The sequence below is a fragment of the Carassius gibelio genome, chromosome A11 (genome assembly GCF_023724105.1).
Source record: "Carassius gibelio isolate Cgi1373 ecotype wild population from Czech Republic chromosome A11, carGib1.2-hapl.c, whole genome shotgun sequence".
Classification (NCBI taxonomy): Eukaryota; Metazoa; Chordata; class Actinopteri; order Cypriniformes; family Cyprinidae; genus Carassius; species Carassius gibelio.
The window spans coordinates 13,375,008-13,398,350 of NC_068381.1; the positions used below are offsets into that span (position 1 = coordinate 13,375,008).

General features: G+C 37.0%; 1 protein-coding gene across 1 annotated transcript in view; it reads right to left on the reverse strand.

Annotated features, from left to right (window-relative positions):
* Positions 1-20,052, reverse strand: part of LOC128022398 (prickle-like protein 2) — a 44,149-nt gene extending 24,097 nt beyond the window's left edge. Inside the window, exon 1 of the mRNA XM_052609922.1 lies at positions 19,691-20,052. The gene's annotated coding sequence lies outside the window, so the exon portion shown is untranslated. The remainder of the gene's footprint in view (positions 1-19,690) is intronic.
* Between the last annotated feature and the right edge of the window lie 3,291 nt (positions 20,053-23,343).

The following is a 23,343-nucleotide window of genomic DNA, read 5'->3' on the forward strand; positions in this document are numbered from 1 at the left end:
TGAAATAATTTTTGTGTTACAACACAGACTTTGCTTGAAGTTCAATTTGCTCGGGAGCTTTGTTAACTATTTACAGCCTGTACATGTGAAGAAAGGAAGAAAAGACAGGCTGTGTATTACATTAAGCTATCCAGAGCTGCATTGGGACCCTGAGCTCCTGTATGACCTTGTGGATTCACTGGCTATTTCTGCCCCACTTCCACTTTGAAAGGGCTCTTCACTGTGTGGAAGTACTGCTGTGCCACATTTATCAAAGCATCAGATTAAAGGGAGGACAGCAGCTGCACAGCACGATGGGAAGTTTTCTGAGCCATCCAGATCTATTTTTTCAAACTCAAGCCAGAAGCAGAGAACATTTGCTTTGACAGTACCGAAGAAGGTTTTTACCGCACTGAAGAGTTACAAGTGGCGATACAACACGACACATGGACTATTATATTCTACATTTAATGGTGCACTTGGCTTGTTTCAAGATAGAACAATAAAGTGTCTCTAAAAATACCCAAAGCATTCGAGCTGCACTGATGATTCATCTACTCCAAACATTTCTCTCTCCCTCCATCCCTCGATCCTGCACATAGCAATCATACGAACAAATATAAACCTGCGCTTTCAGTCGGAACAATGTGAGGGGGCTGGATCACTGACTCTCAAAGGGTCTTACATCACATTCCAGAGCCCATTTCACTGAACTTCCATTCATTCACTACTAGTAGATCCACTCAGAGATGGTTGTAGGTGTTACATCCCACAGCACAGTCATGTTATTTCTCACAAAATACACAGGAGATGGTCTTGCCAGTGGTCTTTTTATTAAGTTAAGAACTATATGCACTTAAATTGGCATTATGTTGCCAGCAAGCTACTGAAATCCTTAAAGTTTTAGTAAATATAAGAATAGATATACTGTACTGTAAAAATGACAGAGTGATAAAATGTTAATGGTGAACTAAGTCACATTACCATATGTAAAAAATAAATAAATTGTAAATGGTTTAAACAGTGCATTTTATTTTACTATAATATATTGTCCAATTTATGGTTCCTGCATGGTAAAACTATGAATTTCCCTATAATTTAGAGTGAAAAACAATCAAATGACATTAGCCTGTGTAACACAAAGATTTTTAATTGAAACCATGGTCCTTGGTGATTCGTGAAATGCAAATCAATGGCTACCGTCGTTTGACAGTTAGAAGGCAACATGAATGTCTGTGGCTCCTAATGAATATTATGGTCTTAAGAAGTACAATATCTGTCAGCAAGAAACTATACATTATTTACAACCTTAATCCATTCTGCTAAAATCATCTTTTCTGTTCTATGGAAGAAAAAAAAAGTCATCTACATCTTGGATGGCCTGAGCCATTGCATTACCATTGCATGCAATTTTACATAAAATACTGTCAAATGCATGGTTTTTGCCTTTTAAAACTGAATCACCATATAAATTATGGTGAAAAACAGTAAAAGGAAATTACCCTCTGTGACATATGACATATATGCTTTATATAAATAATTTAGTTTCTTCTCATTTTGGTATTAGTACTGTATACTGATGGGTTTTGTCTTTATAAGTGGCCATATTTTATGGAAAGGCCACTCACAATAAACTGAGTCATCATTTGTTTGTTTGTTTTCTTTATGTCAAGTTTTAAAACAATTGTACAGGAAAGCACCATATAGTCTAACCATAAAACATTTCAAAAACTGCATATGATATATATAGCCTATATATACAGTTCATGCAAAAAAAGCAGTAGGCTTATTTCCATTGTGTTTTTTTATTGTGCCACCTGTATTATTTTGGTGGTTATCAGTACATTTTAACGTAAAAAAGAGGGTTTTGGTAAATTAAATCTCCTACTGAAATAGATGGTGGTAAATTGTACAATATACAGGCACCAATATGCCAAAAACTGACAAAAGAACAGGAATATTTTGATAATTATACCATTGAGTGCAAGGATATCTCTAAGGACAGCATTCTAGCTTCCCTTTAGCAATTTTCAATGGTTTTAAAGCAGCAAGTTACATTTTAAAGTTAAATAAATGGGTGCTCAAGTATGCCCTGTTTAAATATTTAGTTTGAGGAGACTGCAGCAGTCAGGGAACAGTTATTTACACAGACCTGAGCCTGAGATAGGCCTGACATGTCCGGAAGAGAGACAGATGAAGTGGAACGGTAAGATAAATGTGCATGTAAAGTTTATTTGGCTATATTTTGGCAGAAAAAAGAAACTAGTTCTCACACTCATGCTCCACTTCCTCATAACTAATAACCTTGTGTCGGTATAATGTATCATCCTAAAATCTTCCTAACACATTAAAAAACACCATTTTACTCTGTTTTAAAATGATTTATTTATTTAGATTATATGCAATACATCTCACATTTCAGCAAAGTAGCTCTGGTGAAATCTTATTGATACTTTATTAAAGTTACAATTGCCCAGAAAATGTTTGTATTAGTATTTAAACCACACTTATGAATATCATTGCATTAAATGATCTATTGACATTTATTATAAAGAACAATGGTTTAAATTTTTCATCAGACAGAGACGTAGTAACTATCAGCCCAAAATGCTCTGCATACACTCCCTTCTTACAGCCAAACCATGTCAGGACTCACTTTCAACAATTCATCTTCAAAAGAGATATATTACCTCTGGACTAGCCTTGTACCTTTGAGATTTCCAGAGGCCAGCGGTGGAAAAACAAGAATACTAGTATCCATTATAGTCTGATTTCACCCAGAAATGGGCAACAATCTATTAGAGGAAGAGGGAGCCTCAGGCTGCTATGGAAACAAAAGAAGATAAAATAAAAAGGATGTTTCAGGAATGACATAAGAAAAGGAGGAGACTTATTAGAGAAGACTTCACCTAAACTATTCATTATGAATGTTAAAGAGTTTAAATAGCATATGGTAAAGGAAGAAATGGAATTAATTTGTTTTACTGCTCCAAGGCAAAAATTCCAGATAGAAGAACAAGCAAGAACGGCAGAAAATGAACTAATTCAATTATAGATGTGAAAATATTAGAGAACAGAGAAAAGAGCCTATTGAACATCGTCTCTATCTCACTCACATGCATAGTGGGTAATCTGAAGTTCAATAAATTCAATCTGATGATAAACTATGTCAAATATATAAGGTATCTTGGTCCAGAAAGGAAGAGGTTCTTTGGATAGTAGTTTTTTTTTTATACACCACTGTTTAGGGTCAGTAATAGAAAATAAATAAATAATGATCATTTTTATTCAGCAAAGGATGCATTAAATGGATCAAACGTGACATTAATAATGTAAAATAAAAAAAGTCTTTCAAATTAATGTTATTCTGAGCTTTCTTGTGACAATAAAGCTGGAGGAATGACACAAATTAAGGACATTTTAAAACATTAAAATAGTAAACTCTTACAACTGTAATAATATTTCACAATATTACTGTATTTTTGACCAAATCAATCTTATGCTGAGAATAAGAAACTAAAACATAAAAAAAACTGTACTGACCCCAAACTGTAGTGTTAATAATATTCATGAAGTAAAACCTCAAATATAAATAAATATAAAAGAGTGAGGTGATCAATCTAAATAGAAACAGAGCGAGAAAGAACGATGGACTTTATTTCCCAATATTAGATCTTTGCACTTTAACAGTCAACACTCATCTCTCTAAATCTTGCCTGTGGTCTGTGCTTATTTACATTTCCCTCACATGAATTCAAGAAGAATGTTACACCCTACATGGCATTAATGGCCCGGGCAGGCATCAAGCAGAAAGGGGAGCACACACATACACACACACTTACCATTTTGGTGTTTATTTGAATTGCAAATGATGGGGGATACAGTGTTAGTGTGTTTGTGAGGGACACTGGATATGGAGAAGGTTTGGAGTCTATTTCACACATATCTACACTCTTAGTATGCTTTTCACAGTGCGCTTGTTTCTCGCAGACTCCCTCTGCTTCATACACAGACACTCCTCTGTGCAGGCCGTCCCAGAGATGGATCAGAGCACAGGGCTAGAGGAGAGTTATACACTCATCCCAAACCTCTGAGCCTTGGAATTAAGCCGTCTTGAGTCTTTACTAATTTTCCTAACTTACTAGGAAGAAACTGAGGCACAGTGGGAATTTGAAAAACAGCCCTTCTGCCACACAATGGCATTGACTGGAGGCGTTCCAAATCTTCACAGTCTTAAACAAGCTGCCAGTGATTAAATATGGAGATTTAAATATTCTGTGAGATCCAGAGCAGATATTTTGACATTGTATGAAAGACACTAAGATACTAACTCACTACCTAATGGGTACAAATTAAAAAACAAATTAAATAAATTAAAAGAAAAAAAAACAACAACAACATACTGATACTGTTTTCCAAATGTGAATCAGATCTGCCCGACAATTCAGTTTCGATGAACGTTTCCATAGACGTAATGATTTTTAGACTGTATTTTCTATCCCCTTACCCTAAACCTATCCCTAAATCTACCCTTCACAGAAAACTTTCTGCTACTTAAGATTTATTTATAAGCTTGTCTCCTCATGGGGACCAACAAATATCCCCTCAAAAAAAAGGATTTTCTCCCATTTCTCCCCCATAATGTAGGGTATACCTGAATCACACACACACTCACTCTGACGTGGCACACCTGCCTTTTTGGAGTTTTTTTTTTTATCCCTGTTAATTGCCGGTTGAAAGTCGTTGAAATCTAAAAAAACGTTTATGTATGCCGTGAGATGCCGGAGAGGAGGTAGGCTGTATAATTCTACAGTGCCAAATCAGAGCGGTTTCTTAACCCCCCCCACCCTTTCTGTGGGTGTAGAAAGGAAATAAATAGCATGCTTTCACTAAACACACAAAAAACGAGCCATTTAAAACACTGAAATCTAATAGGTGAATTTAAAGGAACACTGTAATAAATGCTGCTGTGCTTAAAGCATCATTAATTTGTTAAGTGTTTAAGAGACTGAGCTTGTGCCTTCTGAAGATTTTAGTTTAAAAATCACCAACCAAATGAACAACAACTCCACATTCAATAATGAAAAATTAAATCCAGTTTTTCCTGCATCTACCAACGGCATGATGTTAATTACTGATTAAAATGTTAAAACTGTTTAGCTTGTGGCTGGAATATGTAATCGCTCTACTTTATCATTCACGGCTGGTGCCGAGAGACCAATCCACCAAACACTGCATCTGTCATCCCCTCCGGCGATTCGTTACTGTGCGGGTGTAACAAGTCACAGGATATGACATAATTATCCCATTTTGTTCATCTGTGTTGCACGCTAGCTATCATACCCTGAATAAAACCCCATAAAAACAATGAAGCAACTATGTGTGACAAGACTTGAGTGCCAGGCCAGAGAAAAGGGCACCGTGTTTGTTTTCATCATGCTTATTACGAATTACCATCTTCAGGCCAGAGGTCAGTAGCACAGTGGCTAGCTTTTGAGCTATCGATGTTGACACACACATGCCTGATAATTAGCACTTTTGGCATATTAAAGGTCTTGTCTTACAGATATGTTGCTAATATAGAATAACAGTACAAAACAGCATTAGCATGCATTAGTAGACACTATATCCTGCAAAAAAATACCAAATAGTAGAATATATTGTGTTAGATGCTAAAGTGCTTGACTAGTTACTTCCTTAGCTGAACCAGCAACACCAGCTAAGTTTTGAGGCTACAATATGGCTATGAAACTCCATTCGCTAATCGAGAGCCATAATTGGCATAAATTAGCCTGCGCTAGTTGCAGTTTTTTGACCTCCTCTGTAGAGATGCTAACAGACACACAGCTGTTCTTGATCACATTATTGATCTGTTTATACTATCATTTAGTGTTAAATCTAGGCCTAAAGAGGTTTTCCTATAAGCTATCCACAGATCTTGTTTTATTTATTTATTTTTGCTTAGTATGAAGCAAATGATGTAGCAAATCAGGCCATATGTGCATCTAAACATGATCTAGCAGACTTCTTAAGCACTCATATCATATGTAGTGCAGAGGCAACGAAATTAAATAAATATGTAAGGCTCACAGATTTGTAATGACGCTAGTAAGCAATTTTTCCTTCCTCACAGGATTATGTGTGTGGGAGTGTGAACAATGTATGAACTCAGCCATCTGGTCTATTTTACAGCCTGTGTGCAAATCCTTCCTATTTCTGAAGTATCATCTCAAGTTTTCATTTGTCCACTTTTATTCTTCCCTCAAGAGAGTCGTTTTTGTTGGTACTAAGCAGACGAACATGCCTTCTACGAGATGTTGTTGAGATAAGAACAAAAGAAGTCCAAGACAAGAACGGTCACACTCACACGAGTCTCCACCACAGAGCTCTGCTTAAAAGGCCAGTTGAAGAATTCGACACACTAAAGCTGGTGACCTTCGTAAACTTTAGAGATCCTGTGTCGGCCACAAACAGACAGATAAAAACAGCTCTAACCCTCCTCACACCCAGGCCAAGATGTTTTTCATGAGGGAAATTACTTGGGTTTATCTGCCAATTATTGGGTCTCATTCACTAATAATTGCATGGATTTTTTTTCATGTGTGTACATACAGAACATCTCACAAAAATGGTCTAACTCATTACATTCATACAAACGTGAATTTGTTCTTAACCTCGTTCTAATGTTAACCAACTCTGAGTATTCCAAATGAGTGACCACATTCCCGAGGTTAGTCATTTGTAATAATTTTAGAATAAATGTAGTTTTTTTTGTGAAAGCATGTAGTCTATACGCAGATTTCACGAACAAATTTTCGAATATACAATAGGGGTATAACGATACACAGAAGTCATGGTTTGGTACGTATGTCCATTTTGGGGTGGGGTCACATTGCAATACGAGATCGGTATTGTAGAAAATGTTTTTTTTTATTTGTTTTGAACAGGCAGTAGGCTAGTGCTATACATGTAGCATGAGCAGTTGTTTATAATATTGAATTAGATTGTATAGTTTCAAGATTTAAAGCAAAAAACATAATGGTCTGACTATAGATTTGTGAAAGAAAGCTACATAAGACACCTGCAAATGGACTGAATGAAAATGCTGATTTTTTTTCTCTGACAGCAGGTGGCGCTTATGGAACAGCAGCAATATTAGTGTATCCTTGGTTACTGTGCTAAACAAAGTAGCTGTGCTTAATATAAACACTAAAAGCCTATGCATTATATGGAGGTAAGAGAAAAAAAAAATGCCATTGAAACATTTGTTCTTTCCTGCTGTGACGGTTAGAGCTGAATTAACACGCGCACCCCTTCTGGACTGATCGCCAATGATTGGCTGTATTTGTCGTCTGACCCCATGAACCGAATCGTGGTGTCCATACCGTGATGATTCAGGACAAATACATATACCATTACGCCTCTAGAATAGGCTACATGCTTGGTGAATGAGCACTGTTTTTGCAAATTCAGTGACATACAGTAAGTGGCACAGAAATGACACACTTCAGCTATAAAGCAAAATTTCCAGAACAGCGGAAACAAAATTCAGCACATGAGTCAGACACACAAAAAAGACAAAATGGAAATCAGTTGTATCAAAATCTGACACCTGCTTAATGGAGGAAACAATCACTATGATTCACTTCTATGTCCTTTATATTTTCGAAGCGAGCTTTGCTGCCTCTAATTGCCTTGAGTTGACATTAATACTGAAGATATGACTCACTGGGGGTCTCACCCTCTCTCTGCTCATCTGCTGCCAGCTTTCTCAACTACACTTTTTAGGCCATTGCAAGGGCTCTACAAGGTACAATCTTAGGTTTGTTTAAATGGGCAATTCATCGCATGACTAAGTTGCCTCTTCATCAGCCAATAAATTACAGAAATGAAAAATGACAGCAGCCTATTAATGACAGACATCGTCATGATGAGCATTATAGGGCTGGTTGTATCTTAAACTATTGGGCATTAAAATTAAACAAAGCTTAAAGGGACAATTCACTCTGTCACCATTTTTCATCTTTCTTTGGTTGACAGAAATGACATAACGAATTGCTTGCTCTTTTCCATGCAATTACAATGAATGAGGACTCAAATTACATGATATCACCACAGAAGTACCTTAAAAGTGGTTAATACAATTCATGCACTATACTCCAAGTGCAATATTTGTTTCCCTTCAGATTTAAAGTAATAATTTACCAAAAGAAACATAAAAAAAAAAGTTTACTCAAGGCTCAAGCCATCCAAGATGTAGATGAATTTGTTTCTTCATTAGAACCGTTTTCGCTTGATACTTGATCTGTGCATATTTCTCCCCTGATTCAGATGAGATGACTGTATCACTGGAGAATTCAACAGTTAGAGCATTTACATTTTAACCAGAAGAAACTGTTTTAAAAGGTCAAATTTCTTAATGAATTTATTACAAACTGGTAATGAGTATATTTGACAGATTTGGGTTAGGTGTTATAGAGAGCTGTTTGTGTGCGTATATCTCAATAAGATTGAACAAATTAAGAAATATTTAGGCTTGAAAACTCATCGTGGCCATGGGAGATTCTCTTTCATTACTAGAGAAACAACCCCTCTTCAAGCCCCAGGGAGTTGTGTGCATGTGTGGAACCTTCAGGAGGAACCTAATTGTTTGCAAATGGTTTAGTCAAGCAATGATGAAAAAGCGCTATGGGGCTAAATGTGTTCATGTGAGTAAATGTTCAACATATAACAGGCAGACTGAAAAAACAAACAGAGAACGGGACAAATCAACAATCCAGCTCATTTACTGAAGCCTGACTGTTCAATGGGAGGGATCTATCAGACATCTCCTCTTGCTGGCGTCTGTTGTGCCAACCATTTATTTAGCTTCAGGTTTAGGGCTTTGTGTGTTTCTCGGGGGAAATATCAAGGTTGGGTTAGGGTGATAATGGTTAAATGTTTCGCTCACCTAGTTCCGTTGTCATTGGATCAAGACATCTTCCGTAACGACACAGCATGTGGTTGAAATTAGACCCCAAATGCAAGGAAAACCTGGTTCTATGTGAAATCTTGAAATGCTTAATTTCTGGTCATAGATATCAGACTGATCTTAGAGAAATACTAACAATTAACATTCTTTCTAGACTTTCTTTTTCAACATTTAACCCAATGTTAAACAATAGGGTGAAAAAGTTTGAGGTCACTGTCCATATTTAATGACATACTGGTTTTATTTGATAGCATTGCCATTTATTTAGCTGAGGAATCAGACAGAAAGATGTATAGGTTTCTAGCAGTGTCAGTGTTTAAAATGAGGAGGAACAGATGAAAAAAGCAGAGAGAGGGAGGAGAACGAGATAATATGAAGTTTGCTCTCTCATGCTTGCACTGACAGTGTCAACATGAGTCTTGCATTTGCTTTTTTGAAGAAAGTCACGAAGTCACATTTTTCAATAGTGCTGAGCGTCAGAACAAACACTATCTATTGTGAGCCTTAGAAACAACTTAAACCAACCGTTAAATTGTAGTTTTCATATGAAATACATACAAAAACATTATCATGATTAATGGTTTAGAGTTTAAGGGAACAGTGCATAGAGATAAACCTCATTTCTTTCTTGTCCTGCATGCATGCATAAGTGTTAAAAGTCACTCGGGGCAAATCTTGTGGATAGCCGGGTTGTGTAAAGCCCGAGGGAAGCTAAAGAGGAGGTCTGTGTAATTTGAAAAAAAGCAACGGTTGAAACCCAGAATGAATGCCAGCAACGACTTGAAGGGAAGTAATATTTGACTTGCCCTCTGGAGTTACACACATGCAATATGAACAAACAGAGGGCACAGTACACACCTCAGCCATGTTTAAATAGGTCATATGATGCAATTTAAAATGTTCCTTTCTCTTTAGAGTGTTACAAGCTCTTGGTGCATAAAGAAGATCTGTGAAGTTGCAAAGACTAAAGTCTCAAATTCAAAGAGCTATCCTTTATTAAAGTTAGGACTTGTGCACACCCCCCTGAAATGCCTCGTTTAAACACACCCCTACATATCTACGTCATTGTGTGGGAAGATTTGCGTAACTGCCACCCAACTGTTCACGCAAAGAAAGAAGGTGTACCTTTTATTCTCACTGTTGCCGCCTGTGTGTTTCATTGTGAAAACAAAACTACTTTGGTCTTCCAAAAGAGTACGATATCCGCTTCGTCATACCTAGAGCTGATCCGAGCTGGTCGCTGAGGAAATACTTCAACTTTACGCTGTGGATCGCCAGATCGGCTTTCACCGTGAACGAAGCGGAGTCCGCCGGCCGATCCTTCGTCGAATTCACTGGCCGTTCCTCACTCTAGCCCCCGGCCTAGTATGGTGAGGGGCATAACATTTCAGTCATACCCACATTTTGCCAATCACAATGCAATGGATAGCTGGCCAATCAGAGAACACCTCACTTTTCAGACTAATAAGCTTTTTTAAAAATGAATGAAAATAATGTGTTTTTTTAACCTTAAACCACATAAACACATTTCATTACACTAAATACACAAAATAATGTCATTTTTACCATCATATGACCTCTTTAAGCACTAAAACTCATGGTCTCTACATATTTACAGATCTTGCCCACTTAATTACATTTGCACATTTGTCAATCAGTCCCAGTGAAAGGCTACAGAAGTGTGTTACATTAATAACAATCACTAGCAGTCTTATCAAACTCACTACAGCTTTCACCAGCTCAATGAGCAAAGGACTGCTTAGCAAGACCTGCAAAACAATACCACCGGGTCCGACAGCAGTGGCCGAAAACTGCACCCTCAGTGTTATTCTGATAACTAATGCCCTTTTAATATTTCTGATGTGTGGTTTGCACTCAAGCACTATATATTGCTATGTGTGAAGAGCAGAAGCAGACTGGATGCTGTGAGGTGCATTTCTAGAAAATCTGGTTGTAATTCTCATGGGGGCTTTTTGATTTATAAGTTTATTTTTTTATGATAAAAAAAGACAAAATAAAATAATAATAAACACTCCTGGATGGTATCCTCTCTTTATGTCTGCTGTATTTGGCAATTCAATTACAAGCAACTGTGCATTTTTACTTGTTTGGAAAAGATTCACCAAATGATCTTGTGTCCCAGAGGAAAAGAAGAGAGGAAACGAACAGATAGAGAGAAAGAAAATGGGGGGGGGGGGGGGGTGGATTTGCAATGCTTGAAAGTGTGCCAGGCTTGGACCTGTATCTGTATATTGCTGTGCATACGGACGCCAACAAAAACCTGATCGAAGATCAGATAAAACAGTGCATGATGGCCAAGTGTTGCCTTTGCTGGAAGAGCTTTGTATGCAAGGAGGCCAACATTGGGAATTTAATCTCTACTGATTATTACAGGACTACAGTCATCAAGCCCACACACACACTCACACTTCAGTATGAATCTTTAACGTGAATTATGATCAGCTAGGACTTAATCTTGGCTGAACATTGCCTAAATTAATGGTTTTGAATGAGGAGAAAAGAAACCGAGTTGAGTATGTTTAGGATTTGAACACTGTAATGTTCTCTAATCTGAATTAGAAATGCATTGGTGGGCTTCTAAAAGCTTGAAAAAAAAAATAATTTAAAACAAACACTATCATTCAAAAGTTGATCTAAGGAAAATGTTCATAATGTTATGAATGTTATGAAAGATTTCTATTTCAAATAAACGCTGTTCCTTATAACTTTCTATGCGTCAAATAATCCTACAAATTGTATCATGGTTTCCACAAAAATATTAAGCTTTAAAAAATATCAAGTTTTCATCAATGATATAAATAATAATAAGAAGAAATGCTTCTTAAGCTGTAATTGAGTCTATATGCAAATCTGCGACAATAGATGCTTTTAAGAGCTCTCCAAAAATGGGTCAATTTAAATAATATACAAAAAACTGCAATAAAATGTTATTAATAATAATAACAATAAATCTGTCGAAGCCACATAAAGTATAATGCTTAAAAATGTTACCTGGTTTTCTTAAATTACACAAATATATGTTACTCTCTGTCTCTCTATTAGTTTATTGTTCTCTTTTTCCATTTTTTCTCCGTTATTTTCTTGTGTTTTTCATTTTCCTGCCATAGAATATCTGAGGGCATTAGCATAACTTGGAATCACGCTGCTTTCTGCACGATTACGCACACGCACAAACCTACAATTTTTCTCACTCCCTTGGACAAGAGCCTCCAATTGTGACAGGACTATGAAGACATCACGCACAGCAAATTGGTGGAAAAAGTCCCCTTATGTCACTCAGCGCACAGAGGAAAAGCTGTTGTAGAGTTCTTGCATGTTGTCTGGCAAAACACCCAGAGGTATCTCAAGCATGCCCAGCCGTTGTATCCTCTTTCACACACACATACACACTACGGGACATTTGGAAAGTTCCAGAGGTATACAAACATCAATGCTAGCTCTACTACAAATTTAGAACAAACTTCATTTGGGAAGCTTCTCTCTCCTTTTCTTTGTTCTTGACATAAAATGCCAAAGTTTTGAGAGTCTAGTAGTGGTACATGGCCCATGATACTGTCACAGCCTGACAAACATAACCATGCATGGTCCGTTTCATCTGACATCCATTCATCTTATCATATCGAGAAAAGGTTCACACTTGTCACACTTAAGCATGACTTTTTGAAAGTCATCCCTGGGGGTCTGTTTGCCATTTTGTGCTGCAAAGCTCTGAAAACGAGTGTGTATAGACGAGGTCCGCTGATTGCGCATGGCGTGCTGTGATGGAGTGGGGTGTTCGCTGCCAAGGCTGCGGTTTTGGACAGCCAGCGAGAGAGAAAGAGCCCCTTTTTTCATTCTCGATGAAGGAGAGAAGAAGGGGGGAGGGAGAGATATATTCATTATAGACTCATTCATCATCATAGGTATTTTAGCTGTACCTTCAATATTTCTTTGTCCATTTTATACGTTCCTCTTTTTCTTTCTCAATCTTGCTGACTCTGTTCTCCATCTAAATCTTACAAACAGTGACCCCAGACCAGTATCCAGTTTTCAGGCTGACTCTGGATCAGTACTGCTAGTTCTAAAGGCGCTTGTCCACCACCTGTTCCCAAAACACATCAGAAGATCAGCAGTTTATACATTTAGAACAGGCTTCTCATGGCTATACACACACACACACACACTTGCATTTGTGGTTTTTACAGGGATTCTTCATAGGCGTAATGGTTTTTATACTGTACAAACTGTATTTTCTATCGCCCTACACCTAAACCTATCCTTTAGAGAAAACTACAAAAACAAAAACAAAACCAGATCTACGATTAATATTTGTATGTGTGTTATTTCATCATAAAAATGCACACTGTCTATAGATATGCACGTATTCACAAGCCATTTACTGAGTGATAGTTTTCTAATCATGCCGAAGTATTCCTGGGTAAATTAATCTTTTCAAAATCTCACACACAGTGAGGCCACATGACTCACTGCATTCAATTCAATGTCACCAATAACACAAAGACCCTCTTTGCTACATGTTAGTCAGCGACCTATTTTATTATTATTTTTTTTTCAAAAAAAATCATTGCAACTATTAAACACACAATATTCAGGACACAAGTTTTCCCCCATTAAAGCTCAAGTTTGTCATCCAGCCTTGTCTTTTCCGCTCACCCTCTCACGGTTCACCATTCTCACATGCCACAGACATTCAGACTTGCCAGCAGCTATGAACATTACCATCACAAATGCTGCAGACACACCATTTTCCAACCAAGAGGATAATTTCACAAAGTATCCACAAGAAAGAGAAGATTGCAGGTCTTAGAGAGAGCTGATACCCCTATATAATTCAGTTATTGTGAATGAAATCATGTCTGTTTCAGGATATAGTGATATTTTATGCGCATATCTGACAAATCAGCCCCGCACATGCACGTACACAGCAGATATTAGACATGCCTAGGGGCTGCCTCACTTTAACTTGACACATGACATATGACACTTGGCATTAACACACGACCTTTGGCTCCCTAGTGTTTGACTTTAGTGGTCATGTCAGTGTCTGGGAGATGATCTATGATCCCAATTAGTGTGTGTCATCAATAATCACAGACGGCTCCATGCAAAGTGATTACGACCGCAATGGTTGCAAGAGTCCTTGGTTTAACCATACATGCTCTATCTGGAGCAGCCCTCAAAGTTTCCATAGGCGAAAACTCTACCAAATGGTCTGCCAAGACATGTGCATGTGTTTGTGGGTGTGTGTCAGCAACAGGGTTGAGAACTATTTTTAAAAGATACTGGAACCGAATGATCTTCTTCTTGGATTTTGAACATCTGCACTCTAGCATTGGTGCATTCAGTGTAGTCTTATTAACAAACAAATGACTCTTATGATTCTGATCTTTTTTAATTAATCAGATGAATTGGTTTAAACCGTTCTAATGTGTCTTACTGAATCAGTCAGAGTGGTTCTTCACAGCTCGTTATTTTGTCAGGCCAAATTGAACCATTTTAACTGCTTTTATCCTTTTTAACCCAAAAATAAAAATGCTGCTATCAACTACTCACACTTATGTTGTTCCAACATGTCTTTTCTTTCTTCTGTGGAACAAAAATGGTGATTTTTTTTATTTTTTGGATGCACTCTTCAAAGCTTAACTGGATTTAAAAAAAAAACTTTATAAATAAAAGTCTTGTTGTAATAAATGTCAGTTTAATAAAATAATAATAATAATTCTGATAGAAAATACTTCAAGAACCATCAGAATTGATACCAGAATTGTTAAATTCCTTATAATTCTCATCCCTACTCCACAAAAAAACCCCTGACATTCTGTCTCTTTTTAAACATCAAAGACTATGAGCCAATAAGAGACTACAGTAAAAGCACATTAACCCAGTTAATCCTATAACTCAGCTTAGCATGACACCATTTAATTAATCAAACAGCTCAGAATCAAGCTAGTTAAACCCAAAAAGAGCTCCTTATGGTTCAAGAATCCGCAAAGCAGGCGACCAAGCCTTTCTAAAAGCCCTTTCCTTGTTTGGTGACACATGCGGCTCCACTTTGAAGACTAATTGCTTGGGAAGAAAAAGTGCACTCTGTCTTGTCTATGTTCAGATTGATTCTAATGGATATATAATAGCATGCACGATCTGTCTTTAAGGAAGATTAGAGCTTCATGGCAACTTGTCGTTAATTTGTTGCATGCTTGTCTGTGTGTGTGTGTTTTAAGTACAGCAGTTTGGAAAGCTAGAATGTAGAACAAAGATGATCAGTGAACCAGAGACTGGCAACCAAATGATTTGGCCAAAAGGGATTATGGACGGTTGAAAAAAATCAAAGAAGAAACCTGTCCCTTTTCATTCTCTCTCTTGGTGTTTTTCACTGTCATCACCTTTCATTATTCTACCATCTCTCTGGCATTTCTCTTTTTCTCACTCCTTCAGAGGATGGACAGAAGCACCTGTGTTTGACTGACAGCTCCTCAGAATAGCGTCTGGTTTGTTTGGCTCCCTGCCTCTGTCTTACACGATGGGGGAAGTGGGGGGTGGGGGGGGGGGGTGTCGCAACATACCGCAATCTGATATCGTTGACACCTAAACAATGAAAGGAGCTGTGAATCAAATGTGTTCTTTTATAAAACACCACTGTCTTCCCACGGACGCACGTCATGCTTTACGTCACTGAAAAGAAAAAAAAAACGATGAGCAATCTTTTTCAGTATAAATTTAGCTGCAATTAACAAAGACATTGCTTTATGCTACAGAATCAAGCATTACAGTGAATGCAGAGGGATGGAAGACAAACATTTACTGCAGTAAAAGCACATTAATATGATAATGGCCACTAATCTGAAATAAAAGCATTATGGTGCAGTTAAGATGAGGTTTATCGTCCATTACTAGCTATGGCCTAAATGAGACATAGCTTTCAAACCAAGCAGTTTTCCGTTGGTCAACATAGCAAATTCACGTGACCAACTTGAGTGCAATGTGAAATATGTTTGGGGAAATCTTACATTCTTTATTGTGAAAGATTCCTATTTAAATGATTGGATTTCACACAAGAAAATCGGCTGAACATCCATCATAAAACAGAAATTAAGAGAAGACGACACAGCATGAAGCTACTATTACCGCACTAAATCATGTCAGATGAGAAGACAGGCATAAATACTCTAAAAAAGTTAGTTCCAGTGTGGGAGTTTTTTGGATTCGCCTCCCTTTACTCATATGTAGAGTTTGATTAATTTGCCAAAAAAAGAGAGAACATAAAATAAAATTAAGCATTAGTTTGATAGCATTATTAATTATTATTTATTTCTAAGATATTGCTATATTATTGCTATCTTTTGGGCAGGATAATCATGTAGAAAATATTGAAAAAAGACCTGCAACTATTTGATTTACCTGTTGATTTAATGATGGCATCGAGTCGGTCACTCAAACAATGTGTTTTGCGTGACGTAGCCTCATAAAATGCTGAACAGAATTCAGCATTACACAAGCAAGTGTGCTTGTTTCCCTGAATACTTCAGAATAATAAACAAAAATGTTAATATTGTGAATTACATTTTTGACACAATACTGCTAATATTGTGTGTTTTGCCAACGAAAATAGTTACAAACAAAATTGCTCTTACAATGGTAAAAACGCCTCAGGAAATCTATAAGGTAGCAAATATCACCCTTAATGAAAAAGTTTATATCTGTCACTGCTGTGAAGGAACCACTGCACACAATATGAAGAATATGAAAGGTTTTGGGAATCAGGAACCAGTCACAAAACACTCTCAGGAAAAAAAAAACTGTCTAATTATCATTATCAACAATATGCCAGAAACTGAAGTATCATTTTTTGTCAATAAAATTGCACACCTACAACATTATCATATGACAGCCCAGCTTTACACATCAACACCTGTTTGCTGACGCTTGGCCCATCCATAAGGATTAAGCATAACAGATAATGTTATTTCTAAACAGCAATTACTGACAAACTAAAATTGAAAATGCATGACTGTGACTACCTTGACTACCTTCCATTCTGCATATCTAACAATCCCAGAATATTCAGAAAAACTAAACACATAGGTGCAAACAGGCTGTTATTGAAGAATGGGGCATGTGCAAAATCCATCATACTTGCAATTCTACAAATTTCTAGCATTTAAAAGAAATTTAAAGAACCAGCAGCAACAGCTTGTTTGAAATCAAGGGTCAAAGAGAGGTTAGAAAATGGTCATGAAAAAAAAAAAAACTTTAGCAGTAGAAATGTTTTTTGAGTCATGTAAAATTAAAGAATAATAATAATAATAATAATACTAATAATAATAATAATAAAAGTTATACTTATGACCTTAAGTTTATTGATGCTATAATATACTTTGTGTTTACATATGGGGTATTAAAGAGGGCCATTATGAATCACTGGTGACCCGAATGCCGTCTGGGTGATGAACTCAGATCTCCTGGAGCCCTGCATGCTGAGCTTTGATTGGCTGTGACTGTGAGAGCAGGAAATAGAGCAAGCAGCAGGAGGGAGGTAAGATTGTGCTTAGGAGGCAACCAAAAAAAAAAAAAAAAAAAAATCAATGGCCACATTCACAGCCTGCAGTGTGCATGAAGGTAGACTGAGAGTTTTGTGTCCTTGTCACCTCTCAACATGCCTTCTCCTATCTACACATTCACCTCATAATCACTGTTCTCTAAGTACGGCTAGACTCTTCATTCACTGGCTACTGTCTCTGTATTTATCTTCAGGCCACAGCGTGCTCTCTATCCTGAAAGAGCCAGAGAGAAATAAAAGATAAAGTACAACAGACGGCAGAGAAATAAGACAGGAATTTTGTGTAGTGAATGCATAAGGCTCACAGAGAAGACCACTCCGAGCTTCATGACTGTGTGTCAAAGTAAAGCAATCTTTAAAAATATTGGATAATTCGACCTTTTTATGACAAGGCAAAGTAGAAAAACTTTGCGACGTGACTCCCAAAAAATATATATTTACAAATACATTATTCATGATATTTGAGGTAAAATATGCTTATTTGCAAAAATATTTGTTAAGCTTAATTTCAAAATAATTCATTTAAAAGGTTACTCCCCCCTTAAATGAAAATGTTGGCATAAATCACTTACCCCCATGTCGTTCCTAGCCCAAAAAAGCTTTGTTCGTCTTCGGAACACATTGTAAGATATTTTGGATGAAAACCGGGAGGCTTGAAACTGTCCCATTGACTGACAAGTAAAATACACTGTTAACGTCCAAATAAATATGAAAGACATCTTCAGAGAAATCCATCTGCCATCATTATGAAATGACGACAATACTTTTTGTACATGAAGAAAAACAAAAACAATGACTTTTTTCAACAATTTGTCTCCTCTGTGTCATTTTGGAGAATATCCACTGAAGGCAAACTGCATATGCTCTTTTGTATACGCCGTGACACAAGGATACATCTTCTATGTGAATTTATGCTTTGATCTGAACAAAAACAACACATCTGTGCAGCACGGAAGAGCATACACTGCTTGCGTTCAGCTCATAATCTCCAAAATGGTGCTATGGTGATGTGGAGAGACACAGAGGAGACAGATTGTTGAATAAAGTCGTTTTTTTTTTCTTCATGTACAAAAAAGTATTCTCATCGCTTCATAACGTTACGGTTGAACCACTGATGGCAGATGGATTTCTCTGACGATTTCTTTCATACTTTTCTGAACTTTGACAGTGTAACTTGGCAGTCTATGGGACAGTCACAAGCCTCCCGGGTTTTCATCCAAAATATCTCAAATTGTGTTCTGAAGGCGAATGAAGCTTTTAGGGTTTGGAACGACATGACAAAATTTTCATTTTGGGGTGGAGTGTCCCTTTAAGATACACTTGCATGTATTAAAAAATAAAAGTAAAAATAAAAACAAATGAACTTGGTTGTCTTTTTTAATTTTATTTATCATGCACACTTAAGGTCAAATGCTAGTTGACTACAGAGCACGTGACAGGAAACCCCCCTCTGTGCGTGTGCAGGATATCACAGGGTGGCACGTTAAATCTGTCTCTGATGCATGCCGTTGCCACGAGCCTTCACACATGAGTGCCATAAACAATGACAACAGCAAGTACTCGTGAAGTGCATCATCATGATTTACAGTCCTATCCAGATGCACAACAGAGATAAGCTGTCTCAACACTAGACAATAACAAAACATACTGCCTATTTCCTGTCTCAGAACGCAGAATTACAGGCAACAAGGACAGTGACCCCAAACTTCAAGGATCTTGCAACAAAGGCAAAGTTCATAAATATGAATGTAGCGGCATAAATTCCTATACTATGCAGCTCTGGACTATAAGCTGGCCTGCCCCACTAGCACTGTAGACCAATAAAACAACAGCAGAGGTTAAAAATAAAGCAAGAGGCATGTCCCACAGCTGTGAGATACTTTAAGATTTGTGTGCTGTCAGTCTGCTTAAATCTCAACAGCTGAGATGACAAGAGGTTGTGGATTTCTTTAGCTCTTAGCATTTAGCCTGGTCTGTTAATCATATGGATTGCATTCAAGACACATTTGCTCACAACACAGCCATAAAACAAAGACATTCTCACCAAACCAAGATGAAAGCACCAAAAAACTTTCAAATTCAGCACAAGAATGACAGGTGATGTATGACAGCATATGGAACACACAAAACCAGAATCCTAACAGTGTGTAAAATGTACTTACCACTTCTCTTTGGCACTCGGTTTCTGAGGAGAGTTTAAAAGTCGTTACACCTTCATGGAATAATCACTTCTGAATAGCAGGCCTCAGTAAAACCTCTCAGCCTTTCCTTAACTTGAAAATATGCACATTTGAGTGCAGAGAGTAGGCCAAATGGGATAAGCAAGAGAAAGACAAATGTTTGGAGCTAATCGTTATGCCAGAAAGCGAATTCACTCATTCACTCCACAACCTGTGGCAAAGCCATTAAAAACAAGAGCTGATCAAATGGAGGAACAAGCAGTGAAGACAGACAGAGAGAAAGAGGCTAAAACGAATACATGCATTGCTGAGAGGTGGCAAGTCTGCTTCCTCAGACTAAAATTGCTTCCCAGCACCCTCCACCCACTAAACTCTCTCCCACCGTCTCCCCATCATGAGTCATCAATCTCTCTGCCAATCACAGCTCAGCAGTCCAGCTGATTAAAACACCTCTCAGCTGAAAAAAGGTAAAATAAATAAATAAAAAAGATCAAAAGACCAAAAGTGTAATGCATTATTCAGTGTCCTACACACAACTTACGAAGCTCACCATTCTGTACCAAGTAATGTCACCAGCAATATCTCCCAAATATCTATCTATAGTAAGGTTATAGTTATTATAGGTTATAGGTATTATAGTATACAATAATGGAGTAATAACGGTTGAAAATTCAGCCTTACCGCCAGAGGAATGAACACTTCATTTTAAAATGATTATTATTATCGTAATAGTATTTCACATTATCACAGTTTTTACTGCATTTTTGATCAAATAAATGCAGCCTTGACAAGCATAAAAGATTACTTTCAATCTCTTTCAATTTCCGACTCGAGTCTTTTGAAGAGTAATATATTGTAAATAGAATTCAAGTAACATTAAATCACATCGACTCTAGTGGCTAACAAAGGATGAACTGACATTTTTGGGAGAGACATTCCCATAAACCCAATTTTTCGCACCCCATCTTGCTTGCTTTTTCCACAGTACATACATAGGCACATAATACGACCACGTAAGCAACATTCATTATCTCTTAAGCTGGAGACTATGCCAAGACTTAGAGTGGTAAAAATTCCATGGCTGCTTGCACGACTCTTTAATGTAATTATATGTTAGCTCGGCACCAGGCAACCTGCTCTGAATGCCTTTGTGAATGGAAGCTTTTTAAGTGCAATTTAAGTGTGGTTGGTCATATGATGTGAGATAGAGCACCTCAACAATCAGCATTTGTCTTCTGACTTATGCAGTTACACAAATTTGCATTCCGCTTATTACTTGGTGTTTTTTTATGCTCAAAATATGATGTTTTTTATATTGTGAGTGCCTGTATTTCAATCAAAGATGCAGTTAAGGAGTCTGTAATGACACCTGAAAATAAATCTTGACTGTCCTATTAAAATAGTAAAGTTAAGGGAAGAGAAAGTCTTTCCCTGCGTGTTCCAGTGAACACGTAAAATCTCACATCATCACTAATTGAAGTTATCAATCATAGGGACGTCCCAAGAGAGAAGGGTTGTGGGGATTTGAGAGAAAAACAGACAGAGAACTGTTTCCACATTTAATGAACGAAACAGCTTGACCTGCCAGTTAACAAATGCACTCTATTCTTGTTTAAGTGGGAAAATAATGTGACCCATAATAGACATCTTTGACTAAGCACAGGGTGCGGAAAACCTCAAAATATTCTGAAGAGGGCAAAGACAAAGCATGAGAGAGCTCCATGAATAAAAAGGCATTAAGAAATGCGTAATGAAATCTGAGAGCGAGAAGGAAAAGTCATCGACGACAGGACCTTTTTGGACTATTTGGACTGGTACTGGATAGTTAGAGACTCCGACACTATTTGCATATAATACAATGTTTACTGCACTTTGTTTTTCTTCTTGTTATTTCCCTACAGCAGCTAATGAAAAGGAAGTCTCGCACATTCACAGAAAACAGCTTACTTCCACGTTGAAAAATAAGGTAGACCTCCAAAAATATGCAATTTATTAATTACAAGAAAGAAAAAAAAAACCATCTTAAACCAGATGTTTTATTTTTATAATACTTGGTTTTAAAGGATTTTTAGAGGGGGTAAGAAGCCATGAGGCCAGTTAGCCAATCAGTTAAACCAGGTAAAGCCAGTTTGACTACATTTACGCAGGCTGGCTTGACTAAGTTTTGTTTTTGTAAGCAAGAATACCAGGGTTTTTATTTATTTATTTGTATTTTTATTCCTATAGATCTCTTGAGAAGTGATGAGCAATAGCTGGTCTAAGCACAGGCTGGTGTGGGAGGGAGATCTTTCACTGCCTGCTTCTCATTATAGGGACTTCTGCAGATCAGAGTTTGTTCTTGTAGAGTGAAGAGAAAGAAAGCAAAGAGATGAGGAAATGATTATATACAAACAAATTAAATAATATAAACAATTTGTTATGAAGATGAATATTATGAAAATTATTATAATTAAGATGAATTACAAAAGCATAAGTACGGTTATAAGATGAATGTTTTACTTTTTTTAACACACAAATAAGAAATGTAATGATACTTTTAAATATGAAACCAAAACACCAGTCGCTAACAGCAAAGGACAGTTTAAATTAGTAGCCTAAGTAATTTAGTCATTCATTCAAATGATTCACTTGGTTAATGTTAACCAGAATTCTTGTGCGAAATGTTTTGGTGGAAAATTACTTTTGCCTTATATGTGTTAAAAAGTGTGAACTTTATGTCTTCTTCACTCACATTGAAGAACTTCCAAGCCAACGACATATTTACATGTGGATGTGAGCGTAGCTGTTACATCACAACTGACCGGCTCGGAACCGGTGTTACACCGAATTCTGTCCCCGAATTTCCGGTCCTTGGTCAATTTATCTACGCATCTCTAATTAATAGGTAACACTTTAGAATAAGGTTCCATTAGTTAATGTTAGTTAACTACTTTCGTTAACATGAACTAAGCAAGAACAATCCTTCTACAGCATTTATAAGTCTTAGTTCATGTTAATTTCAACATTTACTAATGCATTATTTAAATCAAAAGTTGTGCTTGTTAACATTAGTTAATGCACTGTGAATTACCATGAACTAACAATGAATAACTTTATTTTCATTAACTAACATTAACGAAGATGAATAAATACAGTAATAAATGTATTATTCATTGTTTGTTCATGTTAATTAATACATTAACTAACATTAACTAATGATGGAATCTATAATGTTTAGCAATTTCATAAAAATGCAACTGAGATGCAATGACTTGTAGGGTTGGGAAGATAGATGATGCCGTCATCTATCGCTGATGGCTGACAGACATTACCTCATCGTGATTCCACCGTGACCTCATGAACATATAAAATTGGGTTTCCAAGAGCACTCTCTACTTAAAACCAACAGGAGAGATATCAGACAAAGGACGGGAGAGATGTGATGCAAGACCTCTCCTGGAAAGCACAGCATCAGCATATTGAGGGAACTGACAGTGTTCAACGTGGAGGAATGTCTTAAACGATAACAGACTCTTTGAGCAATACAAAGATAAATCTTGATGTTTACAAAAAGACATGACCATTTTTGGACCCTTTTTATTTTGTAATGCATTCTGGGAATTGCTACTTTTCCTTTTTTTAACTCTTTGTGGTAC